The sequence below is a fragment of the Myotis lucifugus genome, unplaced genomic scaffold (genome assembly GCF_000147115.1).
Source record: "Myotis lucifugus unplaced genomic scaffold, Myoluc2.0 scaffold_753, whole genome shotgun sequence".
NCBI classification, from domain to species: Eukaryota; Metazoa; Chordata; class Mammalia; order Chiroptera; family Vespertilionidae; genus Myotis; species Myotis lucifugus.
The window spans coordinates 64,094-73,766 of record NW_005871801.1 but is presented as its reverse complement, the minus strand read 5'-3'; positions in this window follow the sequence as shown (position 1 = coordinate 73,766).

Below are 9,673 nucleotides of genomic sequence, written 5' to 3'. Positions count from 1 at the left end.
ATTTCCATATTGGCAAAATGAGGATGTAGCAACCTTGGGGTTGTTGTGTGGTTACGTGAATTTATATATGCGATGTCCATGGAATAATGCCAGGCGTGGGATTAGCACTATATAAGTGTTAGACGTGACCATTCATTCAAGCCTGTAAGTAACTGATTGGGTGACTCTTCTGTGCCAGGAGAGGAGATCGGGTATTGAATCAAGTAAAAAACCCTTCCCTGTCCTGGAAACAGTTTCCGTGTCAGCTGTGAGGGGGGCTGCACAGGAGGTGGAGGGAGCACCAGAGAGGGACGCGGACATTGGTGCAGGTGCAGCATGAGTAGGACTCGGGCCAGGCACGGGAACGACTGGCAAGGGCATGATGGCAACATAGAGGGTAGCCTGGATAATCTGAGGAGATGGCTGCAGCCACGTGGACACTGGGAGGAGAGGAGTGAATGGTGAGTAGAGTCAGATCACGAAGGGAGAAAGCCACGGAAAAGATTTAACTTGTCAGGTTTGCCCCTTAGACAGAACCTTCTGGCTGTAGTGATGGGAATATGGGGATTGGTGAGACCAAAGGCACAGAAACCAGTGAAAAGACAATTATTTTTTCCAAGCAAGAGGTGATGGGAGACTTTTCAGTGTGTGTGTGTGCATGTGCGTGTGCATGTGTGTGTGTGCTTGTACTGACTAGATTTTTCTTTACCGTGGTTATGTATTTTACAAATATTTAAAAGTTTTTAATTTTTTTTTTTAAAAAAAGGTTAAGTTTCCAGTCTGGTGTGGCTCGGCGGTTGGGCGACGACCCAGGAGCCAAGAGGTCACCAGTTCAGGGCATATGCCCGGGTTGCGGGCTCGAGCCCCAGTGGGGGGCATGCAGGAGGCAGCCAATCAATGATTCTCTCTCATCACTGATGTTTCTTTCTCTCTCTCCCTCTCCCTTCCTCTCTGAAATCCGTGGAAATATATTTAAAAAATAAAAAAATAATAAAAGGTTAAGTGAAACTCAGGGTCACCCTGAGTCTCTGGATTTCCTCTTCGCTCCCCACCCCACTATACACACACTCACTCACACTCCCTCTCACACGCACACTCATTCACACACACACACACACACACACTCTCTCTCTCTCTCTCTCTCTCTCTCTCTCTCTCTCTCTCTCTCTCTCTCTCTCGCTCACACTCACACACGTACACACCCTTTCTTTTCCAACCTCCTGGCAATATCCTGGAGTAAAGTCAGGAGGCCGTCACTGCTTGAGCCCATGGAAGAAGGGAGAGGGGAGGGTGCCCCGGCCAGGAGCGTGCGCAGAGCAGCAAGGGCTCGGGTGCGAGCCGTGTGCCAGAACTCGGCGCTCGCGTAGCCGCTGTGTGGACCCGTCACGGAGCTGGCAGCTCCGGCTGCCACGGAGGCGGGAGGCGTGCGCGAACTTCACGGCTTTGACTGGGCCCACACTCTGCTGCCCCCCAGCGGCTAAGATTGGACACGCATCCCATGATCCCTCTTCCAGAATACTGTCTCATTTAGTGTACAGTGGTCAGGCACTCTTCCGATAGCCTTATATGTACTAATTTCATCTTCATACCAACTCTCTGAGATATATACTATTATTCTGCTCATTTTACAGATGAGAGAACTGAAGCTCAGAAAGCCCTCCCCTCCTCCCCCACCTCCTCTTTCCTCTGGGTTCTTATCTCCACGCTCCCAGGCTCCAGCCACACTGGCCTCCTTGTTGTTCCCTAAACATACCAGGCACATTCCACCCCGAGGCCTCTCACTAGCTGTTTCCTGTACCTGGAACATCCCCTAGATATCTACATAGCTTACTCCCTCGTGTCCTTTTGCCCAACTGTCAACTGAATGAAGCACACCCTGACTGTCCTAATTAAAATTGCAATAACCCCCATCCTCTCCAACTGTGCTCTACTTTTTATTTTATCCGTAGCATTTAGCACCATCAACATACTATATACTTTATGTATTTAATATAACTGCTCATCTTCTTCTCCTTTTCTAAAATGTGAGACCAGGGCATGAATAATTGTCTGCTCTACTGATTTATTCCAGGCCCCTAACCCTGGCACGTAACAGGTGCTCAATAAACATTGGTTTTAAAGTGATAGAAATATTGGGCTTTATTTTCTGAGCTATTGAAATGGAAAGTCCTGTTATCTATGGCTGGCTTCTCTCAGGATGAGTGATCTAAAAGGAAGCAAGATGGGGCCACAATGTCTCTAGGACTTACCCTCTAAAGTCACACACTGTCATTTCTGGATTGCCCTTTTGGGCACAGTCAGCCCTGTGTAGTGTGGGAATAGGCTGCACAATGGTATGGATACCAGGAGGTGGAAATCATTAAGGACAATGTTGGAAGCTGGCCATTATAGCCTGGAGGCTGCCGTGCTACGAGGAAGCCCAAACTAACCCCTAAGAGAGACCACATGGATAGACCCTGAGATCACAAGAAGAGAGAGCTCCGAGGTTCTCCCTCAGCTGCTTTAGTCTCCCATGGTTCCAGCACAGCCATCATCTGATTGCAGTTATGTGAGCCAGACGGCCAGACAAAATTCTCTCCCCAAATTCCTAACCCCTGAAAACTGTGAGGTAAACCAAAATAATTGTCATTGCTTTACACCAAGCATGTCAAACTCAAAGGCTAACATGGGCCAAATAAACAAGGTCTAAGTTTATGTGGGCCGCAAAAAAACAAAAGCTGCAATTTTCATAGAAACGTAGGTTTATTTCGAAAAGAATAGTATAAAAAAGGAACAAGAGCAATGAGAAATTTTAATGTTTTCTTCCTGACACTTGGCATCTCTCTGCTACTATCTTTCTACTTTGGGGGAAATTTTGTTCGCAGTGGTTACTTTCAAAACTGACCCAAGGTGAATGTCAGTAATTCTGGATCTGACAGGACACTTATTTCCTTTCATAATTGTAAATAACTGCTCACACCAATACGTACTTCCAAACATGGAAATAATTTCATATGTGAATTTTCGAGTATTTTCAAACCTGGCAGGTAAATATTTGTAAAATTCAGGCACACCAACACACTGGATCTCAATCAATTCCAATTGCATTTGATTAGGTATTGATTCTATATTTATTGAAAAAATCGAACAAAGGAAACCTGTCTTCCAAAAATTTAAAATCTGCAAATCTTGTTTCAAATTCAGTTCTAAGGTTTAAATTTTTTTCTGCGTACTTTTGATACAATGCAGTTTCACCTAAACTGGATTTGTTCATGTTGCATGTCAGAAAGTGCATTAAATCTTCATTTTTCAACTGCTTTTCCCAAAGAACTAGCTTACATTTGAATGCTTTGACTTGGTGACACATGTTTGTAATAATCTGATCTTTTCCTCGCAGTTTTAAGTTAAATCATATGAGTGTTTTGTTTTATCAACCATGAAGGATAAATGTTGCAACCATATTGTGTCAAAAAACAGGCTTGCCCTACCTGGTTTGGCTCAGTGGATAGAGCAGCGGCCTGTGGACTAAACGGTCCCGGGTTCGATTCTGGTCAAGGCACATGCCTGGGTTGCGGGCTCGATCCCCAGTAGGGGATGTGCAGGAAGCAGTCAATCAGTGATTCTCTGTCATCATTGATGTTTCCATCTTCCCCTTGCTCTCTGAAATCAAATATATATCATGCTTGTGTCTTGATTTTTAGTTATTAAGAACTGACATATTTCTTCTTTCAAGTCCCAGAATTGTTTAAGAACCTTGGAGCAGGAGAGCCAGCGTACCTCGGCATAGTAGGACAAGCCGGAACATTCACTGTCTAATTCACTTAAGAAAGCAGAGAACTGTGGCTGATTTAAACTTTGAGATCTTATGAAATTGATAATTTTTATAGATGTCAACACATTTCCCATGTTTATTACCTTCGCGCATAATACTTCTTTTTTTTTCTTTTTTTAGTTTATTATTTTTTATTTATTTCTTTTGGTTTTGTTTTTTTCTTTTGGTTTTTTTTTGCGCATAATACTTCTTGATGTATAATGCAATGCATATGATGAATCTTGGATCCGTCATAAATTTCACTTTGGTTTTTTTTTTTTTGCAGAAATGCCATGAAACCATTGTTGTTTCCGGTCATCGAAGGAGCTCCATCTGTAGCTACAGAAGTTAATTTTGAGAGAGGTAGATTGTATTTTTGCAGAAGTTTAAAAACACAATTAAATAGATCTTGTCGTGTGCTAGTGTTATACATCGGTACTGGTTCCAATAATTCCTCAAAAATGTTGAAATCTGTATCGCAAGAACGAAGAAACACAGCTAACTGAGCTACGCCTCCAATGTCCGTACTCTCGTCACAGGCGATGGAGAAAGCTTCAAAACTAGGTGATTTGCAGAAACCGGTTTGGCTCAGTGGATAGAGCGTCGACCTGCGGACTGAAGGGTCCCAGGTTCGATTCCGGTCAAGGGCATGTACCTTGGTTGCGGGCACATCCCCAGTAGGAGATGTGCAGGAGGCAGCTGATCGATGTTTCTCTCTCTCATTGATGTTTCTAACTCTCTATCTCTCTCCCTTCCTCTCTGTGAAAAAATCAATAAAATATATTAAAAAAAAAAAACTAGGTGATTTTGCTTTGATCTGAATACTTATATTGTCAGCCAAATCAGTAACTCTGCAACTGTATTTTGAGACAAAGAGATTGTTGAAAAGACTTCCATTTCCAGGACAAACAGCTTCTGCAGCTTTAATCAGACATTGCTTGATGAAACCACCTTCAGTAAAAGGTTTCGAGTTTAGCTATCGACTCCGACAAGACGTAGCTTGCGTGCACCGCGCTTCACTCCCTTGTGATACTGTAGTCACCATGAGCTGTTGTTTATTCAGCCCCAACTTGAACTCTTTCAACTTTTCTTGTCCCGTTAATCCCTCGTAATGATCACATTTTAATTTATGCTATAACTTTGGTACGCTAATAGCATTATTACATATCAAGCAGATTATTTTATTTTTTTCTTCTCAGCAAAAATACTCCAATCCCTACTTTTCTTGGAAATTTCAATGTTCGTCAGCAATTTTTTGCTTATTTTTACTACCACTTGATTTCGATAGAGACATGCTGAATGCCAAGGGCTGAAATAAATGAGTCATCGTTAACATAAAATAATAGAACATTTTAATAAAAATTAATATTTTTTCTTGAACATTAACTTACCAGACACTGAATAACTGCACAAATTAATAAGAGTCATGCAAAAAAACCTATTTTTCTTGTTCTCCGAAAGCAAAATATTTCCTGTTGCTCACACCAAACAAGTCAGTTCAAGACTAATGATGTGGCAATTGGCTGCTAAAATATTCGCTGCTAATATTAGTGGAGAGAAATGGTGCGCCTGCGCATAAGGCATGTAAGGGAAATGAATGCAACACGATTATAGTAATCAGTCATTAGCAAACAATGTAGTTTGTTATTAATAATTAGTGGCCCAGTGTACAGATTAATGTACATTAAAAGGAAATTAATTAGAAGAAATATTTTAATATCGCTATTTGCCCTCTCTCTATAATAGAAGTGTCAGAGATGAAAGAAAATTAGTAAAATGTATATGAAAATAATATATAATTTGATCAACAAATAAACAATAACAACATGATATAACAACAACAAAGACATGATATAAAAACAACAAAAACATGATATAAAAACAATATTGAGCCGAAACCAGTTTGGCTCAGTGGATAGAGCGTCGGCTTGCGGACTGAAAGGTCCCAGGTTCGAGTCCGGTCAAGGGCATGTACCTGGGTTGCGGGCACATCCCCAGTGGGAGATGTGCAGGAGGCAGCTGATCGATGTTTCTAACTCTCTATCTCTCTCCCTTCCTCTCTGTAAAAAATCAATATATTTTTTTAAAAATTAAAAAAAAAAATATTGATTAAAACAATGACTGATAAATTGATGAAACTTATTCTAATATCTCCCTGTGTACCACATTAAGAGTAAAAACACTTTCAGAGTGCTTGACTAATTTCCCTTGTGATGAAGTATTTACAACTTTAACTTTAACGTCACACGCTCTTTGAACTTGAGAGAAAGCAACATATGACTGACCATGTGCGAAAATGGGTTCGGGTAGGACTATTCCTACTCTGTCTAGAGTTTGTCCTTGTGATTTATTAACAGTCATCGTAAATGCTGGCATCACGGGAAACTGTCTTCGAATTAACTTAAACAGTGTCAGACGGGGACAAATCAATTCTTGGAATCAGAACAACCTTGCCTTCTGCAGATCCTATTAATACTTCAGCTCCGATTATGATAGGTCGCAATTTTTTGATAATAAATCTAGTACCATTACAAAGAACCCATTTACTATTGAGATTTCTCAGTAGCATGATGATTGCACCTACTTTCAATTTTAATTTATGACACAGCATTCCTGAAGGAGTAATACTATTAAGAAATTCAATGGGCCGAAACCGGTTTGGCTCAGTGGATAGAGCGTCGACCTGCGGACTGAAAGGTCCCAGGTTCGATTCTGGTCAAGGGCATGTACCTGGGTTGCGGGCACATCCCCAGTAGGAGATGTGCAGGAGGCAGCTGATTGATGTTCCTCTCTCATCGATGTTTCTAACTCTCTATCTCTCTCCCTTCCTCTCTGTAGAAAATCAATAAAATATATTTAAAAAAAAAAAGAAATTCAATGGGAGGATTTTTGTTTTTGGCAACATCCATTGAATCGATGGAATCATCACTCAAATAGGTGTGAAAATCTCCATTGAGTATATCCAAAATTTCTTCATTTAATTTATGAATATGCTCATTTTTTGGATAAAGAATCGCACATTTATATATATTTTTATTTTTTAAATTTAATATATATTTTTTATTGATTTTTTACAGAGGAAGGGAGAGGGATAGAGAGTTAGAAACATCGATGAGAGAGAAACATCGATTAGCTGCCTCCTGCACACCCCCTACTGGGGATGTGCCCGCAATCCTGGCATGTGCCCTTTGATCGGAATCAAACCCGGGACCCTTCAGTCAGCAGGCCAACGCTCTATCCATTGAGCCAAACCGGTCAGGGCTATATTTTTAATATTACCTATAGATATACTTTTTCCAAAGGTAGCTTCAATAATAGATCCATTACAAATCATTTCACGGGGGATTTCAATAATATCCATTCTGAGAGCTTTATATGTATCACACATGCGAGAGTCAACGTTTATTTTTAAATTGCCAGTGTGCGTCCTATGTACTGGCTGGCCAGTCAGTCAGATGGTCAGCCAGACAGTCGGTCAGTCACTTAGCCATATATATATTGTAAATGTTTCCCTCCACGTCCCGTGTGGTTCAGGGTTCAGGATCTGGAAGAGGAGCCGCACACAAATGAAAGAGAAAAGACAAGAGATAATTTGGGAATATTGGGGGGCCAGGCGGGTAAGTCCAACTCAAGAGGAAGGACTTCCACATTTTCCCTAGGTAATATTACCGTACAGATGATTACTGCTAGCATGGCAAGAAAGACGTTCTCAGGCGTCAGGCATCTGTACTGTCTTCTTTACCGTGCTCCAGGTGGTCTCCGGGCTGTTTGTTGTCCAGCTCATCCTCCTCCTGCTCCTCATCTTCAGTGGACTGCTTGGAGTCGCTGCTCTCTGTGGCTGAGGTAGTTGATTGTCTGCAGCTGCATGGTGTGGCTCCGGGCGCAAGGTCCTCAGTCTGGCTAGTTTCTCTTTTGGATCCCTGATGCAGTTTAATATTTCTAGCAGGAATCCACATGGGTTTGGAAAAATTCTCTGGGAATATACAAGCATACCCTCTGCCAAAGGTTAATAATGGGTCAGGTCCCTTCCATAAACCAGATTCGGGATCCTTCCATTTAACTAGACCATTTTCTTTTGTTTTATTCTGACACCAATGTAGCTCCATAGGTGTCTTTCCATCAGCATCACAAGTGAAAAAATTTAAAGTAATTAAGGCTTGGTGCAGCCTACCCGCAGGTGATTTCTCCATATATAGATTATGTATAACAGGATATTGTAAAAATTAAGTTATGAAAATTTTTATTAAAACGTTTCTTACATACTGTTATATTGACTGGGCCGCAAAAATATTTGTTGTGGGCCGCATGTAGCCCGTGGGCCGCAAGTTTGACATGCTTGCTGTACACCATTATTTCTGTAGTGACTTGTTGAACAGCAATAAGTCCTTGTGGTTCCCACCTCCTGGTATTCATACCACTCTGCAGTCTCTCCTCACACTGAGTAGGGCTGACCTGTCCCAAAAGGATAAGGTAGAAATGACAGTGTGACTTTTGAGGCTAAGGGGTAAAGATGTTGTGGTTTCCATCTTGCTCCCGCCTAGAGCACTCATCCTGGGGGAAACCAGCCGTAGATAGCAGGGACTCCAGGAGGCCGTGGGAAGAGGTCAGACCTAAGTACTAGTCCTCTGTACTGGTTTCCTATTGCTGCTGTAACCAGTTACCACAAACTTAGTGGCTTAAAATAACATGAACTTATCATTTTACAGCTTTACAGTTCAGGAGTCTGACAGGGGTCTCACTGGGCTAAAACCAAGATGTCAACAGTTCCTTTCTGGAGCATTTAGGGGAGAATCCATTTCTTTGCCCGTTCCTGCCTCTAGAAGCCACCCCTATTCCTTAGCTCATGACCCCTTCCTCCACCTTTAAAGCCAGCACATTGCATCTCACTGTGCCTTTCTTCTGTAGTCACACCTCCTTCTGACTCTCTTGTTCTGCATCCCCTTTTCACTGTAAGGAACCCTTGTGATTACATTGGACCCACAGGATAATCCCTTTGTTTTAAAATCAGCATATTAGTGACCTTAATTCCATCTTCCACCTTAATTCCCATTTGCTATGTAACCTACACACTCACAGGTCCCAGGGACTAGGACATGGATGTTTGTGTGGCTGTTGCTCTGCCAACCATGCTGTCTGGAAGGAGAGGAGTGGGCCTGAGAAGGAGCAGCCAGGAAAAGGAGGTGGGCCGGCAGGAGAGGGACCTGTCACAAAAGCCAAAGGAAGAGAGAGTTCCCAGGAAGGAGTGCACTGCAGTGACTAATACTGTTGGGAGGTCAAGCCTGATAAGAATTTAAAAATATCCGTTGGAGTTAGTGTCCTGATGACACCAGCCATTAGTTGGGGTAGTTTTGGGGGCAGGAGCTAGTTTATGGTGTCCTGGGCAGCAAGGAAGGAGCGAATAAGTAGAGACTGAGAGTGTAAAATCTTCCCAAATACTTGATTGTAACAGAAAATGTGCTGCTGTTTCTAAAATAGGAAAGAGAAGCACATTTCGATGCAGATGAGAAGGCAGGAGGGTGTAGCAGCGATGGGTGTAAATGCGCTATCTGTGAAGGGGAGAGTGCCGCTAGCCCACCGAAAGCCTCGAAAGGAGGGACTGTTGGACTGACCCCGGCTCAGGGTTAGCCAGGCGGGCGCCACCATAGCCCAGAGGTTAGGTTACCATCAGGGTGTGCTGAGGTGGTAACTGGGAATTTAAGGAGAGAAAGAGACACCGGCCGGCAGGAGGCGCTGGTGAGGCAGGGAGGAATTGCGGAGCAAACTCAGGCTATTGTTGTCTTAATGGTACTGAAATAATTTTAGGGAAAATGCTTGGTTCTTGATTGGATCGCACCACTCGCTGGATTTCCTGATCCGCTGGTCTCTAGGTCCTGGATGTCCCAACGCTTAGAACAGGGCTTGTCA